The following is a 23,655-nucleotide window of genomic DNA, read 5'->3' on the forward strand; positions in this document are numbered from 1 at the left end:
GGTAGGGGGAGGGAGAGATTTTTAGCCATGTGGGATCTTTCAGTACTCTTTTTAGCAAATGGTTATAAAAATGCTCCAAAGGGTAGATGCTGATCATTTACCAGCTGACACGATCAGGGGAGCATTATTTCCATCCTGTGATTACCTCTAAGTGACTCATGCCAGCCTAGATGGGTTCTAAGTCCCTGAGTAGCGCAGGTCCTGAAATTAACTCGAATAACCTAATTTCTACCTTCCCGTCGATCTCTTCTTACACACTGTGCAAAGGGCAAAACAGAAGTGAAACAAGAAAGATTAACAAGGTCTGTGCCAGCTGTTCGAGGAGAAGGCATTGTTTGTCTGCATTTAAGGAGAAAAGGACACTATTTGGCAGCGTGGGGTGCCTCGGCGTCGGCTGGAGCTAATGATCATCCTGAGAATTGAGCTGTAAGGCGAGTTGCCCATTGACCGGCCCTGACTGCTCTGGCTGACAGGTGCTAATGGGAGGGGGCAGGACACAGCTGCCTGAACAGGAATCCCATTATCCTTTGCTGGGTATTGATTCGCCCTGTGGGATGTTTCCTTTCTGGCTGTGTTAATTTTCAGAGTGCACGTTCGCCTCGTTCTCAGCACAGAGAGAGAGTCAGAGGTGCTTGGGGCTAATGTGATGGGCTCTGCCTTCCAGTCTGCAGAGGTTCTGTCTGTAGGGATGTAGGCTTTCTCTAATTATAGTGCCTGCTAGGGGACAAGGTCTGGAAGAATAGCTTTACCACTAATATAATTGCCCGAGGTGCATGGCAAATTAATCTAATGACATGAGGTGCATTTTGAAAGTGTTTTTTTTTCCCCCACTCATAAACAGTAGTTCAAATTTAAAACTCAATGTTTTTGCACAGAAAATCCAGGAAGAGATCCAACAGTTGGAGTCTCGGCCATCTACAGTCTTCTAAAAATTTTCAATCTCTTCTTTGTTTACAATTAGGCCTTCTAAAAAATCTTTAGAGATAATTTAGAGGTGACCTTTGCCTTTGGTCTTCCTCTGTGATTTGGTGGTTTGTATTGAAGGGCAATACGTGGGTGAATTGGTTTATTATAGTTAAAGTGATTGAATATAACATTTAGAGATATCTTATTAGGTAGGTAGGTCAAGGCAGATTGTCCATTGAAGAATTAGATACTACAGACTCAACTCTGGGTACCAATGAGGCATTTAAGTCATTTCATTTGACTCTTTTTAGCATCAGCCAGTCCACATCATTTACAGACTCTCTACGTGTTAAAGAAATTGTCCTTAGATTGAGCAGAAACCTGTATTTCTGTAAACTTTATGCAAGTGTATCTGTGCGTGTTGTGTATCGTGACAGGGTATTTCAGGTACATTTAAATGCTGGAACATTCAGTTTAGTTCACAAATTGCCCCAATTTCTTTCAGCTCCTATGTCTCTGTTAATGTCTGATGCAGAAACTGCAGGAGGCCTTAGTTCTGAAGGGACACTGGTCACATGCATAGCTTCTGTTCCTCAGCCTCCATCTGGCTGTTTCCCCGTGGGTATGTCGTGTTTCTGAACAGTGCAGGCTTCCGGCTTTTGGAATTCCTCTGCATTCAGCTCTCCTGGGAAAGGTGAGACTAAGCAAGGAGGGATCTGTGCTCAAAACGTTGACAGGAGGCTGTCTAGCACCACCCGCGGTGAGTTCTGTTCTTGAGAAACAGATTTCTGTGTCCACTTGCAGTGCTTCTGCCAGCGAGGAAAGTTCGTGTCAGAGGTTCAACTTAGCAAAAGGCAGACAAGCTAGGCATGAACGATTTGTCTGAGGAGGTCGGAAATGGCTCTCATAATGATCATATGATTTTTCCTCCACGGCAAGCTCGAGATGTTTTCTATTCACTATTTCTTGACTTTTCAGAAGAGCTCTGTGGTAATCTGGTTTCAGTGTTAGAGCCCGTTTGATCGATCGGGGACTGAGGAAGCGGAGCATGTCCATTCAAGGGCTGGAGTGGGACTTAGGCCTGCATTTGGTAAAAATATATAGAACTTGCTTGAGACAAGAGGCAGCAATCCTTTTTTTAATGCATTATATTTTGTGGTTATACAAATAATTATGTAGCTTTTGTAGGAAATTTAAAAATATAAAAAATGACAATCATCCATAATTCTGCTATTCAGAAATAATAACCGTCATTACTATTTTGATAATTTCTGTCCATTTCTAATTATATGATTTTTGTGTCCTTTTTTATCATTTGTTATTCTGCCCAAAACGTTCCCTCACAGCACTAAAAACTCTTTAAGGATGTAACTACCAATGACTGAGTCACACTCAGGGCAAGGAAGGACAGTCGGGGAGATGGGGCATCTCCACAAGCCTGGAGCACAGTGGACAGAGGGATGAGTTCCCCAGAGCAGGTAGAAAACGCTGGTGGACAAGATGGGGGTGACTTGGTGGCCTTTAGGAGATTTCTACTGCCCTGTTTGGCTCGAGGAAAAAGAGGGGAGGTAGAAGTGAAAGAGGGACATTATAGTGGTCGCATCTCTGAAAGAAGAGGGTGACTGATATAGAGGGTGGATGGGGAATACTGCCCTACGGATACCAGTCTTGGAGAGCTCAAGAGAATAAAGCTGAAATCACCTTACAGAAAACGTAGAACTGATGACGTCATACCTCTGGTGGAGGGTGTTGTTGAGAAAGCGCTCAGAAGTAATGGGCTCAGACCCAGACCTCCAGCCACTCAAGCTCAATCCTCCATCCCTCTCCACCACCACCCTGCAAATGGGTGACTCATTGAAAAATTGTCATCAAAATGCACGTGAGCTTTGTAGATTGATTCCAAACACAAGTGGAGAGTTAGAATATAAAAAGTGAAAGGCATGTAGAGAATACATACCAGAAAAAATGATGCCACAAAGGTAAAGAAATGTATAAACAAATAGTTCTCTATGGATGCAAAGATATTAACAAAAATGTGACCTTTCTGAGAGAAAAACTCAAAGGAGAAATGTAGGGCCTCAAAGTAGAGATCATAAAAGTAAGAAAACAATCAAAATCGTTATGGAAACAAGACTCTTATTACCAGAAGCCAAAAAATATATACGGCAAAAGACACATTCTGAGACATAAAAAGTAAGTTTCAGGGAATAAGCAAAATGAAATAGAAAAGAAATAAATTACAGATGGTTATAGAAGAAATCATTGGTAGTGAAGACAGATAAAGGATAGCTCATATAATCATAGTTGTGCCTGGAAAGGAGAAGAGAGAAAATGTAGGCAAAAATTTAAAATTATATTTTTAAATTTTGGGTTTTTGTTTTACAAACAGATTGGCATCCACAGATTGAAAGAGTACACCATGTCCCAGGAAAACAAGTTCAGAAGAAAACTACTCTCACGTGTTTTGCTGAAGTTAATAGGGAGGATTCCGTGGCACCTAGGGGAAAATCAAGTTCTCTCTAAGTCGACAAGGCAGGGTGGCCCCAGACGTTTTTACAGCATTCAAATGGGAAACGCAATGGACCAATGTTTACAAAGTTAGAGATGAAAATATGAGTCAAGATGTTTATATGCAACCTAGCTGCTATTCAAGTAGAAAGACAACAGGCAGGTCTTCTCAAGCATTCAAGAACTCAAGGTGTATAGTCCCCAGTAGTCCTCAAAAAGCCTGTGAGAGAATAAGCTGTAGGCAAGCAGGAGATCACTAGAGATTTTAGATGAAGACGGAGGAGCAGGAGGAAGGGAAGGAGAGAAAGGGGACGAGGCAGGAGGAAGAGAAGCGACGAGAGAGAGGGAGGAAATGAGAACGGAAGAAAGGAAAGGAGAAAACTGGTGACAGCATCGAATCCACTGAAATGAGACGCAAAGCTGAGTAACTGGAGAGTATGATTAGAAAACAGAATGTAAACATAAAATATGCTAATAATAAACTGCCAAAACATTGAGTTTGAGTGGGGAGAGAAGATGTGAGTATTTATGGAATATATCCAAACAAAGACATACAAAGGATAACTTTAATAGAAGAGGTGGTGATTTACCAGGAAATGCAAATAAAAATAAGGCAGAGTTGTAAAATTCATGTCTAGCAAGTTTTAACTAAAAGTAAAAACTATTAAAGATAAACACTGTGTACTGATAAAGATTACAACCTACAATGAAGGTCTATCCTGAATGTTAATGCACAAAATATGGAAAAACTCATTAAAACAGAAAATAAACAGATGAAAACACAAAAGAACAAGTAAACTTTAATTTACCTTTCTTAGCTTACAATATATCAAGTAAATAAAAACAAGTAAAAGTATAGAAAGTCAAATTATTCAAGACGTGAAATAGATATGTATTGATTGATCATATGTTAAGCCACAATGAAAACAAAGTTCTGAAAGTAGAAATGGTTCAGATATTATCTGATGGCAATGTTATAAAAACTAGAAATGGACAACTGTGATTGACGCTGCCGGTGACCTACTCAATATTCATTTTGTCTTCTGCTTTTTAGTTGAATCTCAGTTTTGCATGGGCTGCAATGTTCCCAGCTGAAAATACTCACCCAGACGCCATTTCTGCTAAGGCTGCCATGTGACACAATTGCAGTCAGTGAGACTTGGAAGCTGAGAGTTCTGGAAAAGCTTTTGCTTTCCTGATACAGTGCTCTTTCTTTTCCACTTTCGTTTTCTTCCTTCCTGCTTCTTGCTTGGAAAGCAAATGTGACACCTTGAGGGAAGATGAAAAACACAAGGAAAAAGATCTACATACTTACATACTGGTAAAATTAATTTGTATACTGGGATCCACAAAACGGAGGCTGCCCCAGGGGTCCAGCTGAGGCCACAAATCTAAACCTAAGTCAGACTGTACTTACAGGAAACACCTCATCGTCAAGGAAACCTAACATACACCTGTGGCTTAGCATCAAAAGAATGACAGGCATATTTACCAGGCAACTCTACATGCAAGAGCTGGGCAACTACCCTGAAATTCCCTGCCAGAGGCACATGTGTGAACAGCAGTTTATAATAAATGACAGAAAGTTGTAAATGTGACTAAGAAGAAGTGATCAATTCTAGGAAAACTTTAGAAAGTTGCATGGAAGGAGGGTCTTTGTTTATGTCTATGCTTATGAGGGCTACTACCAAAAAGTTGGTATTTTTTTGGGTAATGCCTTTGTCTGGTTTTAGGAATGCTGGCCTCATAAAATGAATTGGGATGTACTCTGTTCTTTTTTATGTTGTGTAAGAGTTTGTGTAGAATTGATATTATCTTTTCCTTATATGCTTTTTAGATTCACTAATGCCACCATCCAAGCCTGGGGTTTCATTTGTGGGAAAGTTTTTCAACTGTAAATCCAATTTAATCTACAATTTAAATATAGGGCTTCAAGTAGAGAGTTTTATAAATATATCAGTTTCAAATATTCTGTTTATTTTCATTTAAATATTGACAATTTGTATCATTCAAGAAATTTTTCCATTTCAACTAAGTTGTTGAATTTATTGTCATGAAGTGATTCACAATATTTCCTTATTATCTTTGCCTTATCTTAGAGGATCTGTAGTAATGTCTCCTTTTTCATTCCTGGTATTGATATTTCACATATTTTCTCTTTATTTTCTGATCAGTCTGGCTAGAGATTTATCAATTTTATTGATATTTTCATAAACCAGTTTTTAGTTTCACTGATTTTCTTTTTCGGTTCTCTGTTTTTAATTTTGTTGATTTCTGCTTAAAAAAATCCTTTCCTCTTATTATTTGAGTTAAATTTGTTCTTAGTTTTCTAGTTTCTTGAGGTATAAAGTGAGATCATTTTATTTAAGACCTTTCTTCCTTTCTAATACAAGCATTTAATGCTCTAAAGTTTTCTTTAAACATTGCTATAGCTGTAAACTGAAATCCAGAAAGTTTATTATGTTGATTTTTAATTTTCATTCTGTTGAAAATATTTTCTAATTTCTCTTTAATTTTTACTTTGACTCCTGGGTTGGTTATGATTTCCAAGTCTCTGAAGATCTTCCATGTGTCTTTCTGTTACTGATTTCATTGTCGTCAAAGAAGTTACTTTGCATGATTTCAATCCCCTTAAAATTTTTGAGGCTGACTTTATGGCTTATTGTATGATCTGTCGTTTGACTATTCCATGTGACCTCAGGAGTGTGTTGTTGAATGGAGCATTTTATGAAGATCAATTAGGTCAATTTGGTCTCAGGTTTTCCAAATGCTTAATTTTCTTTGAATTGCTCTAGCAATTCCTGAGAAGGAGTTGTTGAAATCTTCAACCATAATTAAGGATTTGTCTACTTCAACTTCTAGCTCTGTGTTTCTGCTTCATGCCCAGTGAAGCATTTTTATTACATGCCTACACATTTAGGATTTTTAAATTTTTATCTTTTGCTGGAGAAGATTGGCCCCCTGAGCTAAGATCTGTGCCAATCTTCCTCTATTTTGTATGTGGGTTGCTGCCACAGCATGGCCACCAACAAGTGGTATAGGTCCGTGCCTGGGAAGCAAACCTGGGCCACCATAGTGGAGCCTGCCAAACTTAACCACCAGACCACAGGGCCAGCCCCACATTTAGGATTTTTGTAGGCTGTTTATTATTATGGTATGTCCCTATCTATCTCTGGTAATAATCCTTGTTTTGAAGTACCACTTTGATATTAATATAACCACTCCATATTTCTTTTGATTAATGTTTGCATTTAGACTTTTTAAATCTTTTTACTTTTAATCTATCTTTGTTTTTATGTTTAACTTAGATTATTGATATACTATGTTTGCCTTGTTTTTTCTTTTAATCCAGTCTAACAGTATCTGTCCTTAATTGAGGAGTTTTGTTCATCTACTTTTACTGTACTAATGAATATGTTTGAGATTAAGTCTACTCTTGCTATTTATCTATTTTTCCATCTGTTCTTTATTACTTTTTTGCCTACTTGCTTCCTTTTGTGGATTCATTGAATTTTCTTATGACTACTCTTATTTTTTGAGGAAGATTATCCCCGAGCTAACATTCGCTGTCAATCCTCCCCTTTTTGCTGAGGAAGATTGGCCCTGAGCTGACATCTGTGCCCATCTTCCTCTATTTTATATGTGGGAAACCTGCCACAGCATGGCTTGATAAGTGGTACATAGGTCCTCACCTGGGATCCGAACCGGTGAACCCTGGGCCATGGAAGCAGAGCGTGCAAACTTAACCACTGCGCCACTGGGCTGGCTCCTTCTTATGACTACATTTTACCTGTACTGCTAGATTATTAGTTGTTCCTCTTTTATTTTTTGTTAGTTGCTCTAGAGTTAACATTATGAAATTTTAATTTATTTCAGTCCCTATTCAAATATTTTACCACTTCAGTTTTAGTATAATAATCTTATTACAGTGTACTTCCAATAACACCTTTTTTCTTGTGATATTATTGTCATACCTCTTAGTCCTACATATGCCATAAATCTCACAATACATCATTATCACAAGTATCATTATTATTGCTTTAAACAATTTTTTTATACATTAAAAAATAATTAAAATGTATTTTTATAACAGTCTACATGTTTACTATTCTCAGCACTCTTTATTCTGTCCTATATGTCTAAATTTTCATCTAATATTATTTTTTTTGAAGAAACACCTCTTAAAGTTCTTGTAGTGCAAGTCTGATGATAGTGAATTATATATTTTGTCTCAAAAAGATCTTTATTTTATCTTCGCTTTTGAAATGCTGGATAAATTCTAGACTAGCAGCTTTTCAATATTTTAAAATATGTCTCTCCATTGTCCTCTGGTTTGCATAGTCTCTGGTGAGATATCTGCTGTAATTCGTATCATTGCCCTTTTTAGTTTATTGTATCCTTTTTATCTTGTTTTTGAAAGATTTTCTCATCACTCATTTTCAGAAAATTTTAACTTCACGTATTATCCCTTGCATTTCTTTTGCCTGGGTTTGTTAAGCTTTTAGGATCTATAGATTTACAGTTTTCATCAAATTTGATATAAAAGTCTTTGTCTATATTTCTGCAAAAATTTTTCTCTCCATTTTCTTTCCAGTCCTTCTAGTGCTCCACTTACATGAATGCTGGAGAACTTGACATTGTCCCACAGTTTGCTGATAATTTGTTTAATTTTTCATTCTTTTTTCTCTGTCCTTCATTTGGGATAATTTCTACTGCTATTTCTTTAAATTCACTTGTCTTTTCTTATTCTATGTCTAATCTGCTCTTAATCCAGTGTTTTTATTTTTAATTTGAAATACTTTTTATTTATAAACGTTTCACTTAGTTTTTTTTTTTTTCTGTACATTAGATCATTTCCCTTTTCATCATGGTCATGCTTTCCTCTGCCTTCTCGGACGTTTGGAATAAAATTATGTTCTCTTTTTAACTTATTAGTCCACTAGTTTCCTCATGTCTGAGTGAGTTTCTATTTTTTATTTCTTCTGATTATGGAAAAATTTATGCTTTTTTACAAGCCTAGTAGCTTTTTAATAATGCCATGTATTGTAAATGTCATGTTGTTGTTTGCTGTGTTTTGGTTTTGTGTGTGTTTTTAATAATGATGAATTTTTGTTTTTGTATGTCATTAGATTAGTTGGTATCACTTGGCATTACTTTGAGGCTCGTTTCTTCTTTTGACTGGAACCATATGTTATGTTTTTAGTGACTTGCCATCATAAATGCAGGCGGATTTCTTTGTATACTTCAGGTATAATATGCAATAGAGTTTTACATAATGCAGATTAATTTTTGTATTTTATTTCTTTAATCTTTCATTAAAATTTATGCCAAAGGCTTCTTTAATTTTATTCACATTCTATTTCTTAATTAAACTTTTTATTTTGAAATAATTATAGCTTCATGTGCAAGAAGAAACAGTACAAAGGGATTCCATGTGTTCTATACCCAGTTTCTCCCAAAGGTAACATCTTGAAAAACCACAGCACAATATCACAAACATAATGTGGACATCAATACAGTAAGACTGCTCCCTCACCATCTGTTGTGTGGCTCTTGGTAGAATACCCATTTGCCTGCCAACCATGCCCCCTCCTTAACCCCAGGCAACCAATAATCTGCTTTACACTTCTATAATTTTGCAATTTTCAAATGTTATATAAATAGAATCATACAGCATATAATCTTTTGGAATTGGCTTTTTTCACCCAGCAGAATTTTCTGGAGATTCATCTCAGTTGTGATGTGTATCGATAGTTTGTTCCTTTTTATTGCTGAGTAGTATTTCATGATATGGATGTGCCACAGTTTATTTAACCTGTTGAAGAACATCTGAGTTGTTTCCAGATCTGGGCTATTGTGAGTAAAGCTGCTATGAATGTTTACGTACAGGTTTTGAGTGAACATAAGTTTTAATTTTATCTGGGATTAATCCCCAGGAATGCAATTGCTGGATGTATGGTATTTGCATGTTTAACTATTTAAAAAACTGCCAATCTTTTTCAGACTGGCTGTACCATTTTACTTTGCCACCAGCAACATATGAGTGATAACAGTTACTCCACATCCATGCCAGCATTGATGTTGTCACTTTTCTAAAGGTCCTAGCCATTCAGATGAGTAATTTTATTTTGCATTTCCCTAACAGATAATGATGTTGAATAGCTTTGCCTGTCTTTATTTGCCATCTGCATATCTTCTACAGTGAAATGTCTGTTCATGTCTTTTATACATCTTCTAATTAGCTTGTTTCTTTACTGTTGAGTTTTGAGAGTTGTTTCTATATTCTAAAGAGTAGCCCTTTGTTGAATATGTGATTTTCAAATATTTTGGCCTTCTCTGTAGCTTGCCTTTTCATTTTTTAATAGAGTCTTTTGCAGGGCAAACGTTTTAAATTATGATAAAGCTGAATTTATAAATTTCTTTTATGGATTGTGCTTTTGGAGTCAAGTCTTAGTGCTCTTTGCCTACCCTAAGATTCTGAAAGATTTTTCCCCTATTTTTTTCTAAAATTTTTATAGTTTTACATTTTACATTTAAGTCCATGCTACATTTTGAGTTATTTTTGTGTAAGACAAGGGGGTCTGTATTATGTTCCACACGTCTGTGGGTCTCTCTCTCTCTTTCTTCCCACTAACACCACACAGTCTTGATTACTGCAGCCATAATAAGTCTCGAAGCTGGTTAGACTGACACTTCCCACTTCATTCTTTTTTGTTTTTAAGGCTTTGTTTTTTTAGAGTGGTTTTAAGTTCACAAGAAAACTGAGAGGAAGGTGCAGAAATTTCCCATATACCCACTGTCCCCACGTGTGTATAATCTCTCCCGTTATCAACAACACTCACCAAACTGTTACATTTTTTACCAAGGACGAACCCACACTGATACATCACAAGCATCCAAAGTCCATAGTTTACCTTAGCGTTCATTCTTTCTGTCCTACACTCTATGGTTGGACAAATGTCTAATGACACCTACACATCATTTTAATACCATACAGAGTATTTTTCACTGCTCTAAAAATTCTCTCAGCTTTGCCTTTTCATTTTCCCCCATCTGCACAAACAACCACAAATCTTCTTGTTGTCACCATAATTTTGCCTTTTCCAGAATGTCATATAGTTGGAATCATACAGTATGTAGCTTTTTCAGATTGGCTTTTTTCACTTAGGAATATGCATTTAAGGTTCCTCCATATCTTTTCAAGCCTTGATAGCTCATTTCTTTTTAGTGCTGAATAATATTCCATTCTGGATATTCCGCAATTGTTTTACCCATTCGCCTACTGAAGGGCATCTTGGTTGCTTCCAAGTTTTGGCAATTATGAATATAGATGCTATGAACATCTATGCACAGGTTATTGTGTAGACATAGATTTTTTGCTCCTTTGGGTAAATACCAAGGAGTGCGATTGTTGGATTGTATGGTAAGAATACATTTAGTTCTGTAAGAAACCACCAAACTGTCTTCCAAATTAACGGTACTATTTTGCATTTCCATCAACAACGAATGAGAGTTCCTCTTGCTCCACATCCTCACCAGCATTTGGTGTCATCATTGTTCTGGATTTTGGCCATTGTAATAGATGTGTAGTGGTATCTCATTGTAGTATAATTTGCATTGCCTTGGTGACATATGATGTGGAGCATCTTTTCATATGCTTATGTGCCATTTTCTTTGGTTAAGTGTCTGTTAAGGTCTTCGGCCCATTTTTTAATGATGACATGAATGTTAAATATTATTTTATAGTCCCTTAGGTGACTGCAGCTCTGTTCTTTTTTAAACTTTTTTTCAGTATATCTTCTTTCTTGCTCAGATTGGGTAGCTTCTATCATTTTACCTCCAAGTTCACTGATTTCTTTTCCTCTTTCCCCTCTGTTCTATGAATGATGCCATCCATTGAATTCTTTATTTTGGTTATTCTTTTTTTAAGTTAACATATTCCCATTTGGTTCCTTTTTATATCTTCTATGTCTTTGCTGAGGCTTTCAACTTTTTAATTCATTTCAAGCCTGTTTGTGACTGCTTTTTGAAGCATTTCTCTGATGGTTGCTTTAAAATCTTTATCAGAATAATTCTAATTTCTGTGTCATCTTGGTGCTGGAGTCTGTTGACTTTTTTCCTCATTCAGTTATAGATCTTCCTGTTTTTTAGTTTGACAAATAATTTTTGATGGAAACTGGGGCATTTTGAATATTAAGCTTTGAGACCCTGTATCTTATTTCAACCTTCTCTTTTGTTTGGCTTCCTCTAGCACTATCCTCTAGGGGTAGGGGAGCAATGTCACCACATTACTCTCAGGTGGGTGTAGAAGTCCAGGATCCCCACTCAGCCTCTAAGACTTGTGAGGGGCGGGGTCTTCTCATTCTTCCTGAGGGTGGAATTTCCGGCTCTTTGCTGGGGCTCCACTGATAACATCCAGGATGAGAGGGTTAGAAATGCCTCATTACTGCTCCTCTTGTGGCCTCATCTGACACCTTGGGCAGGTGGCTTCTTTATCACTGAGCACTTGTAAAATCCCTGACTGTATTCAAGGCCTCCTTTGATGCCACCCCTGTAGTGAAGGGGAGAGGCACCTTACTACTGCTGGGTGGGGTGGAAGTCTAGGCTCCCCACGTGGTCTTCACTGACAGACACTGAGGGGCAGGGGCAGAGGGGGAAGGGCTCATTATACCTGGGGGGATGGGAGTCCTGGCTCCCTAGTCTCTCCTTCTCAATACTTCCCTAGGGAGGGTTTGTGGGGACCTGATTACAGCCTGGCAAGGATGGAGGTCTGGCTCCTCCACTTGGCCTTTGCTGGTGTGGGTGGGAGTGGGATCACAACATTTTTGGTGTGTTTGACTGCAGTAGAGCAGGTAGTATCTAAAAGTTTTCTGTCTTTCTATGCTGCCTCTTCCTTCTACCTCTGACTAGAAAGAACATACTGGGGGGACCTCTTTTTATCTGCACCTGGCGGCATTTCTGTGTTGCCCGCCCCTCTAGCTCTGAGTCTGGAACATAGGAGGCAATGTGAAAACCCAGGGAGCTTCCTGTGGTGTCAGTCTTTGGGTCCCAGTGTCCCTAGCTAATCTGTCTTAGCTCTACTTTTCAGAGTCTTCTTCTATTTGTCTTTCGTATGATGTTCAGGGTTTTAGTTGTTCTTAGTGGGAGGAATAGGGTAAAGTATGCCTACTCTGTCTTCCTGAAAGCAAAAGTCCCATGAGACTAGTTTTGAAGCCTTGTAAAGGTGATTCCTCAGACTTTAGTCTGGGGTTAGTTTAGTCCCACTTCTAATGTCTTATCCTCCTGACGTGTCTACTTAATGCCCCGTGTATGACAAGCTCCTTTCTCTTTGCCTGGTGGGAATATAAGCTATTCCCTAAACACACCTGGATTTTGACAATAATATTAGCTAAGAGTATCTTTCCTTTAATTTGAATTTTTTTTGATATTAGTGTGGTTGGATATTTTCTTTCATATGAAAACTAGGTACCTGCCCCTCAATGCCTGTAACTTTTCCAGTTTGCTAAGAGTCGTCTTGTCCTTTAAGGTTTCCATAAGCTTTGGCTTTTCCCTCCCTGTTACTGATCCCTTACAATATCTTTGGGAATCTTGAAGCTGGTGGCTGGGGAGGACACATGTCCCCTGGTCACTTAGTGCTCTGTGTTCCTGCTTCCTCTAGATTCTCACTGCCTATGTTCTGCTTCACCTCCTGTGTGCGCTGGGTTTTTCTGCGCTTCATGGAGCTGGAGAACACTCCACATCTGGGCTCTCAGAGCACCGCTGACTCCATGGTGGGCCGCAGCCTGCTCTACCCAAAGTTGGGAAGATGAGGTGGGGGTCATATTAGAGCAACAACGACTCACATGAGAGCTCAGCAAGCAATTTAAGATCACGCGTTAGATTTCCATCTTCTCAACAGTCTCTTGGCTGCTTCCAACGCTGGGGATGTTCCCTGAATGACTCTTCCCTTTGTGCTCAAGTATTCTGCCATGTTGCTCAGCCCTCTCTCCTCAACCTCTTCATCTCTCTTTCTTTCAACCTCTGCCCCGAAATCCCTCTCCATTTCTCGTGTACAGCTCGTTGACCCCATGGCCTCCCTGCAGCCCATCTGGGCCTTGCCCAGACAACAGCCTCATCTTTCTCACCAAATGTTTTCTGAAGACATTGTTTCCCGGAGAGAAATTTTTTTTCCATCTTCAAGCTTATACATTGCACCACTCCAGGGGGCATCTTTCACACTTTCACAGAAAGTAGACCATGAGCGGGTCCTGGGACTGTCGGATGGGGAAGCCTGGGGCTTTGTGTAGTGCAGACGTTAGCTCTTTGACTAGTAACATAAGCCTGGAAAACACTTTTTCTAGTTTGCCATTTGTCTTAAGATGTTTGTTGCTTTATTCTGCTGTATAAAAATATTTATATACATAAAACCTGCATTTGAAGTTGAATATGTAATTTTTCCTTTATTTGTATTTATTATTCAGGCTTATTTAGAAAATCTGTCTCTGCCTAAAGGTTATAAAATACCACATTTTCTTCTAGTGCAGTTCTTTTGTTGTCTTGTTTTAATTTTTTTTAAACCTGTAATCCTGTTGGAAACAGTTTGAAATAAGAAGCTAAAGACCCTGCTTTCTTCTCACTCTTGCCAAATAACTTGTTTGACATCGTTTACTGGTTAAAGAATTATTTTCTGTTGGTTTGAAATGACACTTTTCCACTATTTACACTTTAGCCTTTATCTGGGTTCAAGTTTAATGTTATATCAAACTTTAATCATGACTTCGTTTTATCTCTGTTCTTCTAAAGACATTATCTCGGGTTCAAGGTCCTAGACTGCCAGAACTCTATGGCATGTGAAAGTCATCTGGGTCCAGCCCCATCATGCCATGGAGGGAGAAACTGAGGGCATAAAATTCAAGCAACTTGGCTGTTGGCGCACAGGGAGCCGGCAGCAGGGCCAGAGTTTAAGCCAAGTTTGTGTGTCCTTAAAATGGGTTTTGCCTCTACCCTTCATCTTCATTTCTACCACATCACACATATCTGTCCTTGTAATTTCCCTTCACTGGTTGTGCTGGTCCCCTCTTCCCCACCCTAGTACATGGTATACAGACCTTCTAGAATAATCTTGGTAAAACAGAAACTGTGCAAGACAGAAGAGAGGATAGCATGTTGCCTGTGTGGAAAATTCTATTGTGGCACAGCCTCATGGACCTTCCTGAGCTATGTGGTGAGTAAGAAGACCCTGTAGTCAGGGCAACCTTGGGGCCCAGGACGCCTGGCACAGAGGCTCACTGATCAAGTGCTACTTGAGGTGGGGAGGAGCGTTCTCCTACTCCTGGTGCAGGACCCAGGCATGCTGGCTGGCTCAGAAGCTGTTGGCAGAGTCGATGGGGGCATCAGCAGGCCCAGCAAGCAGTGCCCCATCCAGAGGGTGGCGGGAATGGAGCATAGATAACAGGCGGACAGGGGCGGTTCCTAGAAGACAAGACACCCTGGCTGCTCTGTGAGTTGTGAGGCAAGTAGGACAAAGTATGAGGGCAGGGTGAGTAATGATGCATGTGTGTATTTGTAACGTGCTTCAGAGGTAAGAGCTGTGACCAGTATAGCAAGAAGGGGGTATCTGTGAATGCCAGAGGGTCTGCAAGAGAGGCACGTGGAATGGAAAATCCTGGCTGAGAAATGGGGATCTGCTCCTAGATGCAGATGGGATGGTGCCTGCCCTGTTCCAGAGGGAAATGCTGGGTCCTGACACTGTATGTGAGAGATTTCTGAAACCACGTCCTTCTTTGGATTTCCCGTGGTAGCTGCTGCCTTGGCTGGGACTCGGTGACCCCACACGTGATGTGTTGCTTCACACAGTTTTCCAGACAGGCCTCAGCAGGTTGTCATAAAGGCTGCTTGGTACCTGAGAGGAAGACAATGGTGACTAACACCTGTGGGCAACAGAACTTGTTTAAAAGCTAATATAGGACCCCGAGGTCTTCCAGAAATAACAGAGAGGATTTTTTCAGGGGGATAACTCCTGCTTTGTGGAGTAGGAGCAATGCAAATTTTACAGCCCAAGCAGTATAAGTTTTACTGATAACCTCACCCCATTTTTCTTCTTTTTGAGCCCATTTTTAATTCCAAGTTGAGATGGCATGAGGATACTTGGGTTACGTGTATTTTCCCATGCTGCCTCAGAGCCTTGGAAGCCAAGTGCATGTTACTCCAGCTGTGGCTGTATTGAGATTAACACTATTGAAAATATACTTCCTTTGACCCCAGGTATGTGCCTGCAGTTTTTCAAGCCTGGGGCCTGTCGGAAAAGGAAGTGGAAGAGGGTTGTGGGAAAGCTTGATAATAGCTGGGAAAGAAGAGAGCATCCCTCTAAACATGCACTTGATCAGACTCTCAAGGAAATCATGCTAGGTTTGTGATAAACACAAGGAGCAGGTATTTAGAATGCTCCTAGTTCTAAAAGGAATAATAAAAAACCCAAATCTCGGTAGTTCTAAGAGTATATCACTGTGTATATTAACAGATGAGAATATTGACTAAAAGTAGTTACTTCTCATAACAAGTGGCTCCCCTATAGAAACCTTAGAACTCTTCCCTTGGAATGGAGGAAGCAGAAATTCACCCCAACCTAGGTGCTTAGAGGGGCAAGATGCCCACTGCCTTTAACTAGTTGACCATTTTTGTGGACATCTACCATTTTGGTCATTAATCAATGATGTTGGCAGGAAATCACCCATTAGGATGGGTTCATGCAGGTCTTGAAAAATATTAACTGTTTTGTCTACATTGGGGTTGGAGAAATCCCACAGAGCAGGTTGTTACGGACTAAACTTTTGTATCTCCCCAAAAATCATATGTTGAAGCCCTAACCCCCCATGTTATGGTATTGGGAGGTAGGCCTTTGGGAAGTACTTAGGTTTAGATGAGGGTCTGATGGATTAGGGCCCTTATAAGAAGAGGTGGAGCCACCAGAGCTTCCTTTCTTCACCACGAGAGAACACAGCAAAAAGGCAACCATCTGCTTGCCAAGAAGGCCCTCACCAAGTATTGAATCTGCCAGCACCTTCATCCTGGCTTTCCCAGTCTCCAAAACTGTGAGAAGAATGTCTGTTATTTAAGCCACCCAGGCCATGGGATTTTGTCATGACAGCCCGAGTAGACTAAGACAGAACAGCCACTTCTAGTGTCAGAGAGAACTGGGCCCTGGGTCTGGCTTCCTCACCTAGCTAATGGGATGGCCCTGGACTTCTCTGAACTCCCATTTACTCATCTCTAAAGCAGAGGTAATAATACCTCCATTGTAGGACCATTGGTCCATTTAGGATACACACACCCAACCCTGCACTCCCGTTCCTCCTCCACACATGCACAGCATGCATCCGGCCCTGGATAACTGGGACATAGTTGAACCTCCATATATATTTCTTATTGTTTATTGGTTTATACAAATACAAGCTCTTTTGAGAGCTCTCATCTATGTGATGAATGTGATTTTTTAAAGGGGACATTTAGAAATTGGACTTCAATTTGGAGGTACAAGATTTTAGAGGCACTAAATTTGAAGGTACTTGAATTTGACTTATTTTTAAGATATTTGAAGATGGAAGCCAAAAAGATAACATCCATCTAGTCTAGAGGTAAGCACCCAATAATAAACTACTATGAATAGTAAAGAAAAATTGCTGCATACGGCTATTCCATTTTTTGGTTAATAGGATCTGATGTCACTGTAATGGTATTTAGTAAATTATAATGCTCCCATTAAATTATAATCCTGTAGCAAGTAGTTGTGAATTCAATTATGCTGCTTAGCTTCTAGCTATCCTGCATATTTCATCAAAAGCTGATGTGCCAATGATGGCAATGGCTCCACATTGCTATAAGGAAAAAGACATGGTAGGTAAAACTTGGGTTGAAAGTCAACCAGTTAATGAGAGGCTCATCAAAGTCCTACGCTAGCCCAGTCATTGAAATCATCTTCCACTGACGTGGGGTGCCCTGAGGTTTTCTGTCTCATGTTGTTCCATCTGTCCAGGCCCACTCTCCAGCTGTCCACAGAGAAGAGGAATGGGTGATTCCCTTCAACTTCTGTGTGAAATATGTGGCCAACGGTAGATCCCACCTGGGAAAGGGGAGGCTTCAGTCCCTGAGCTCAGGTGTGTATACCTGCTAGGAAACCTCAAGGGCAAATTAGCACCCAGAGAATATAGAATCTGGTTCGTAACAGGAAATCTGAGCGTCAGCTTTCAGCGACTCAAGTTTCTTTGGGGGAGAGTCTCTGAATTAAATAGCTTTTCTGAGGAGAGCTAAGAATCCAGGGTAGACAAGGAGGTCTTCAAAGCAAGGTCAGAGGCAGTAAGCAACATTCGCATGACCCAAGAAAGCCATTGTCCGGGATGCAAGCTCCTTGTAAGAGGCCTGGAGAGTGAAATGAAATGAAAAGAGAGGCCGTATGGGAAGAAATAAATTGTTCCTGTTGGCATAAATACAACTGGAAAAAACAACTTGGTCTGTAGGTCTTAGGACAGCAAAGCAATTGGCAGCTTGAAAAGTGGAAACACCCTTGGCTGTGCAGTTGTGTTCAATGCCAGGTTCAGATCTCGGCTTTGGTGGGTGACCTTGGGCAAGATCTGCCCTTGTAAACGGAAATAATGATCCTGTCTTGGGAGCTATTGATATCGGCGTAAAGCATCCTGACGCATTTCCAGTGTGCAGGCAAAGAGACTGGGGTCTCTGGAGCCAGATTGCCCTGGTCTGGATTTGGTGTCCACTACTTACTAGCAGCCTGATTTTGGACAAGTTCTTTTACTTTCCTGTGCCTCGGTTTGCTCACATGAAATAGAGCCAACAGTAGTACTTTCCTCAAAGTGTTGATGTGAAGAGTAAATGAGTAATGTATGTAATATAGTTAGAACAGTGTCTGGCATCTAATACTATTACTGTATAAGTATTTGTTGTTATTGTGATCAGGCATGGTATTATCACTTCTTGAGGAACTATATGGTCTTGAGAGAATATTGAGTAAAGAAATAGAAATGGGAGGATACTTGAGAGAGAATCAGTAGCTGTCCTCACTGTATATGCAGAATGACCTTGAGTCCATTTCTACCTGACAGAGGGGCACACTTTCCGACATCATTCATCCAATTGTGATGCAGAGCTGGGGTTCGAATTCTGTTATACTGCAGCACCTCCTCCTTAGACATCCAGTGCTGTGCAGCCAAGATAAAACCTACCTGATTAGTGGGCTCCCTGTCTCCAGGATTTGATTATTAATCGAGGTCAATGCAATATTGTAAAGCCTTGGCTTGGACCGCCACTGGGAGCAGCCGTGCAGCTGCGAGCGTGCGAGAGCAGAGGAGCTGACTTCCTCTTTATCGAGGGGGAGAAGGAAATCCCAGTATCTAAAGGCAGGGAGAGGCGATGTTGATTCCTGACTAGATTCTAGAAGATCTGTGTGCTAGGCATGAGAGGTTTTCACCAGTATCTGGTTCTCCCAAAAATTAGGCAAAGGATTGAGCTCTGCCTCCTGGGAGTTCATTGTGGGCTTGCAGAGCGAGGGATGTATGTCAGTTTTGGGTGGAAGCACTTGCTGGGGGACAGCTCTGAGCCCACTCCTCCCTGGTACCCATGGCAGAAGTACATCTTGACTTAAAAGGGCTGTGAGAGCAAAATATTCTGGAATTTTGAGCTAACGCAAGGAGGACTTTGTGGTGCTGGAGAGGAAATAAACTTGTGTTTGTTGGGCCACTGTTACTACCCAGCCCTCAGAGACTATTTGATTTCACTCATTCACACATTCATTCGTTCTTTAGTTTGTTCATTCAGCACATGATTATTGGGTATGTAGGGTGCTCAAGCCCTGGATGCCCTAAATCACTTGTTAGCTCTTGAAATACAGATCTTGCTCTCCACTATACTTGAGTGTTTGGAGGCACTGAATTACGCTGTTGAACTGTTTGTCACAATATTACTGCTGGTGTATTGTAAAAATTACAGTGTGTTCATTGTTCCCTCTCCCTGTACTCATTTCCTTCCTTCCAGCTGATGGTGAATTAAAACAGATGCAGAGAGAAGAGGGCAGAAACGCAACCTTAGGCATCACAGACAGGGACAAAGGGAGTGTTGGGTCACATTCTATTGGGACATATTTGGGATGCTTTCTGTCATGCATTTGCACCAAGTACACTTTCCCAAGAATGAAAAGCAAAATAAAACAACACACACAGGTCAAGGATTTGAGGTTTGTTTGATTTGGGTTGTTATTTGGGAACCAGAGAAAGCAAACCAGAGGAGTTTTGCTTGTTAAGTCAAGATGAGCATATTCTTGCAACTAAGTTAATTTGCTCAAATACTTAGGGAACAATATCTACCCTCTAAAGGAGATAATAAGGATTTTGTAAAAATCGTATGCAAAAATAGTGCTCTGCAGCCAGCTGGCCCTCAGACTGTCCAGTGGCTTCCTGCTCTCGCATCCGTGCACCTTCACTTTGCCTGGTGCTGGACCCCTCAGTGGCATCTGACAAGTGGCATTTGTGTGTTGAATTGACTGAGCCTCTCACTTTTCAAGCAACTGTGGTGGCAACAGAAAATGTAGCATCAACTCATTTACGGTGGCTGCTATAACACACTAAAATGCAGTAGAATGTGGAAAAGGGAAACTTTCACAGCAACGGAAGCTCCCGTTGTCCCCCAGCACTACAGGGCTCTGTAGCGTGATTTTAAAGGCTGTAAGTCACAGGGAAGAGAGGGTTTCCTGAGCCTCTGGGGAAACCTCTCTCTTTTCCGTTCCATGTGATTGTGAATGGAATAACTGAAAGGCTAAAATGGTCTCCAGATTAGAGAACCAGGCAATTTTGGTTTGTTTCTGTATTGCTAATGGGATTGTAGAAATAAATATATTTTATTTGAAATTTTTATTTGCTTAGAAAAATAAGATGTTCTCATAAAAACTCAGAAACTACAAGAATATATTTTTATACATATAAATTGACTTTTAAACATATTTAAAAGTGAAACTCGTTCTGCTCTTCCTACTAGACATAATTACTGTTTATATATGTAAATAGATATACACACATATCTAGTTGCATATAAAAGTCATATAATTATATATATAATGTAATCTCAGCTGTGTATATTTATAGAATATTTCACATTTTTCCTACTGTTATATATAAAATTTTTTCTTATTTTAAATATAAATTTACATACCTCTTTTTATAAACCTTATTTTATTGGCTGTATAATATTTCATTCCATATTCACAATGATGATTTTTTCATGTAAAAATTTCCTGTCAGTATAAAATCATAGGCTGTTACTCTTTCCACCTGCAGATGCATCATGCAACTATGAGAAGATGTTTGTTAAATCAATTGCTAAAAAAAAAAATGCACAGAATCTGGCTAGCAGTAAGTATCATGTTCACCCACTCTCGTCCAAAACTAGAAAGAGTTAACATATGTGCTGTCACCGCAAGCACGAGTGTGGGAAGGAAAGCATTTCTCCTCCTGAACCGTTTTTAAATCACACCCATAACGTGGCTGGAAGTGAGTGTCAGGCCAAGAGAGAAGCGTTCCTCTGTTCCAAAGAATACCGCAATAGGATCACAAACGAGGCAACTTGGAACCCAGCAAAGCGAAGGTACAGGAAGCGACTTGATTCAGTTACACCGTGTCTATCTGTGTAGACTGTTCAACAACAACAGTGTTGTCATTTGCTAATTATGCAAAGAAACTCTTTTCACTTTGTAAAATATATTTCATTCATATATATTAAATTAAACTAAAAGGAGAAACTTTTTGAATATTTCTGGTTTGGATTTTTAATTCTGATTTAAAGAATGACTCAGCCGTTTTGAATTCATAAATATATCTTACTTACTTAGTTGCGTCCACAATAGATGGGTCTACCATCATGTCATTTGTTGGCTCTGCTAATGGCCCACTCTTCCAGAATTAGAAGCCGCTGTCTAGACCTCCTGACGGGTTGCAGCCCAGGCTGTGATCTTCCTGGCCTGCAGGACCTCTCCTGCCAAGAAGCGCCATCCCCATGCAGGCTTGGGAGACACGTTTCATCTTGGTGTTGTTTGCAGACAGACTTTAAAAAGCTGTTCCGAGAATACATCTCTGCCAGTAGTTTAGTATGTCAAACCGAGGACAAGAAGTTTGCTCTATTCTTAAAATGCAACTATTTGTATATTGGGAATACTGGCCAATGAGAAGGAGAGCTGAAGGTCAGGAAAACAACTAGGCTGCTCATGTCAGAGCTGAGTCATGGCGCCCCGTGGGATTCTGAAAAGGCCTTAAGTGGTGTGGGAAGGACTGAAAGGGCGAGCACACCCCAGGGGTGGCTGTTTTGTGGCTTCTTGAGATATTAACTCCTCCATACTCAGGGGTACGGATGGGAAATGACCAAGCTAGAAGAATTCTCTGTTTATTTAAAAAAATTTATGGAAAAATAATAAAATCCTAAAGATAAGAGTGTGGGAGGCACTGTGGAGAGGAAGAGGCATGAAGAATGTACATAAATAGTTCTTCCCAGGGAAACCGGACCTGGGAAGATGAAAGACTTATGCAAAATTTGGTATCCTTGAAACTCTCAGTATGCTTTTATTAAAAAAAAAGAAAAGGCACTGACTATCCCTGTATTGTCCACTACCCAGGCAGAGATGAGGGCAAGCTGCATGTTGGGCACGTGACTGCCCAGCCACCTGCCTGTCATACCAACGTGGCCTCAAGGCCAAGCCAGAAGGACTCCTCCGTGCGAGTGAAGAAAACCGAGCAGAGGATAATTTATGGCATGTGCTTGGAGATTCCCTTAAATAGAAAAGACAGCCGCTCAACTTTTCCCAGCATGTGCACCATATTCAATGCGCCACACTGAATACACGGGAAACACAGACCTCCGCAAATGTCTGGAAGGGATCTGGGTGCAAGCACAACATCCCGATTGCCACGAGGCCCCGAATTACTGCCTAATGATGCCCACCACTCAGAAGGATTGCAAGGTCAAGTGAGGGAAGGCCGAAAGCACACCTCACCCAGCTTCTGCACCGAGCTGGCCCCCTGTACGTCAAGGCTCATTGCCTTCCCCAGAGTGTAAATTCGACCAAACAGGTAGCTTATTAGATAATAACCCCCAGGTCATAACTCACTTTAGAATACATTATAAATTATGATTTATACATACTCTTAATTGTAAACTGAACATTACATTAAATTTGAACTTTAAATAAAATTAAAATTAATTAAATTCCTCAGTCTACACTGAGTAGATAGTGAAAAGCCACAGAGTGAGAATCTGGAAATTAAAACATTTACAATGGATACGCTGCAACTAGATAATGCTGAAGTGGCTAGTATTAGGTGTGCTGACTAAATTCCCCACAGCAGTGCGTTGGTTTAAAAGTGACACTGGGAGGTCACTGTGCTGACGGTAGACTAACATTGAATTACTACACGTAGTTTTTGGAGGTAGCACATATGTAAATAATTTTTAAAACATCGAAGTCTAACTGGGTTTTGATAAAATCTGGTCTGATGGGTCAAAATTATTTGCTGAATTTATTTAAATCTTAATAGCTGCATGACTAATTTCCTTGGAATGATCACTCTCTTGAGGGCTGCTTGGGCAACCTGTTTTCAATCCCCAAAAGATGAACTTAAAAGAGCATTTGTTCTCAGATGGAGAGGATAGGAGTGTGTGTGCAGTAACTTGGTGTGGTGATATGTTGGAAGGAAGGGGAGATTTAGAACATAGCATCAGACTTTTCATGGAACGACTGCAAGAAGAGACCTCAGACCGGAAGTGGTTCCCAAGTCAGGAAAGGCGATCGAAGGTCTGTTGAATATTCTGACCACGGAAACGAAGGTAGCGTGCACAGCATATAGATTTGCTCCCCATCCGGGGACTCCTCCTGGAAGGTTGAGGGAGAGTTGGCTGAATCATTTACTGTCACCCACCACAGCCCCTGCTTCTACTGTGGAGAACGTCCACATGCGGTCTGATGTGGTACAGCCTGCCTTGATCGGCGACTGGACCTATGCTCCTCTAGGCAGTCACTCGGGGCTGCTGATTGGCCAGAGAGGAAGGAAGTCAAGAATGCACCTAGAGGCACGGCCTTAGCCTCCTTGAGGCGCTCAGCTGCCAGCTGAGTTGGAGTATACAAGGAAAAAACCCCAAGAGTTTTCACTGTGAACCCTTCCAGGCCTTTTCATTTCTTAACTCCTGTGAAAAGAAAATTGATCTCAGAATCTTACA

At 40.3% G+C, this 23,655-nt stretch overlaps 1 long non-coding RNA gene across 1 annotated transcript; it reads right to left on the reverse strand.

Moving 5' to 3' along the window:
• Window positions 1–664: 664 nt before the first annotated feature.
• LOC124240413 (uncharacterized) lies at window positions 665–21,505 on the reverse strand. The gene is made up of 3 exons (XR_006888861.1): window positions 21,277–21,505; window positions 4,520–4,683; window positions 665–1,987 (listed from the first exon to the last, which is right to left on the reverse strand). It is a non-coding gene; the product is annotated as an uncharacterized LOC124240413 (long non-coding RNA).
• Between the last annotated feature and the right edge of the window lie 2,150 nt (window positions 21,506–23,655).

Source organism: Equus quagga, chromosome 5 (assembly GCF_021613505.1).
Source record: "Equus quagga isolate Etosha38 chromosome 5, UCLA_HA_Equagga_1.0, whole genome shotgun sequence".
Taxonomy (NCBI): Eukaryota; Metazoa; Chordata; class Mammalia; order Perissodactyla; family Equidae; genus Equus; species Equus quagga.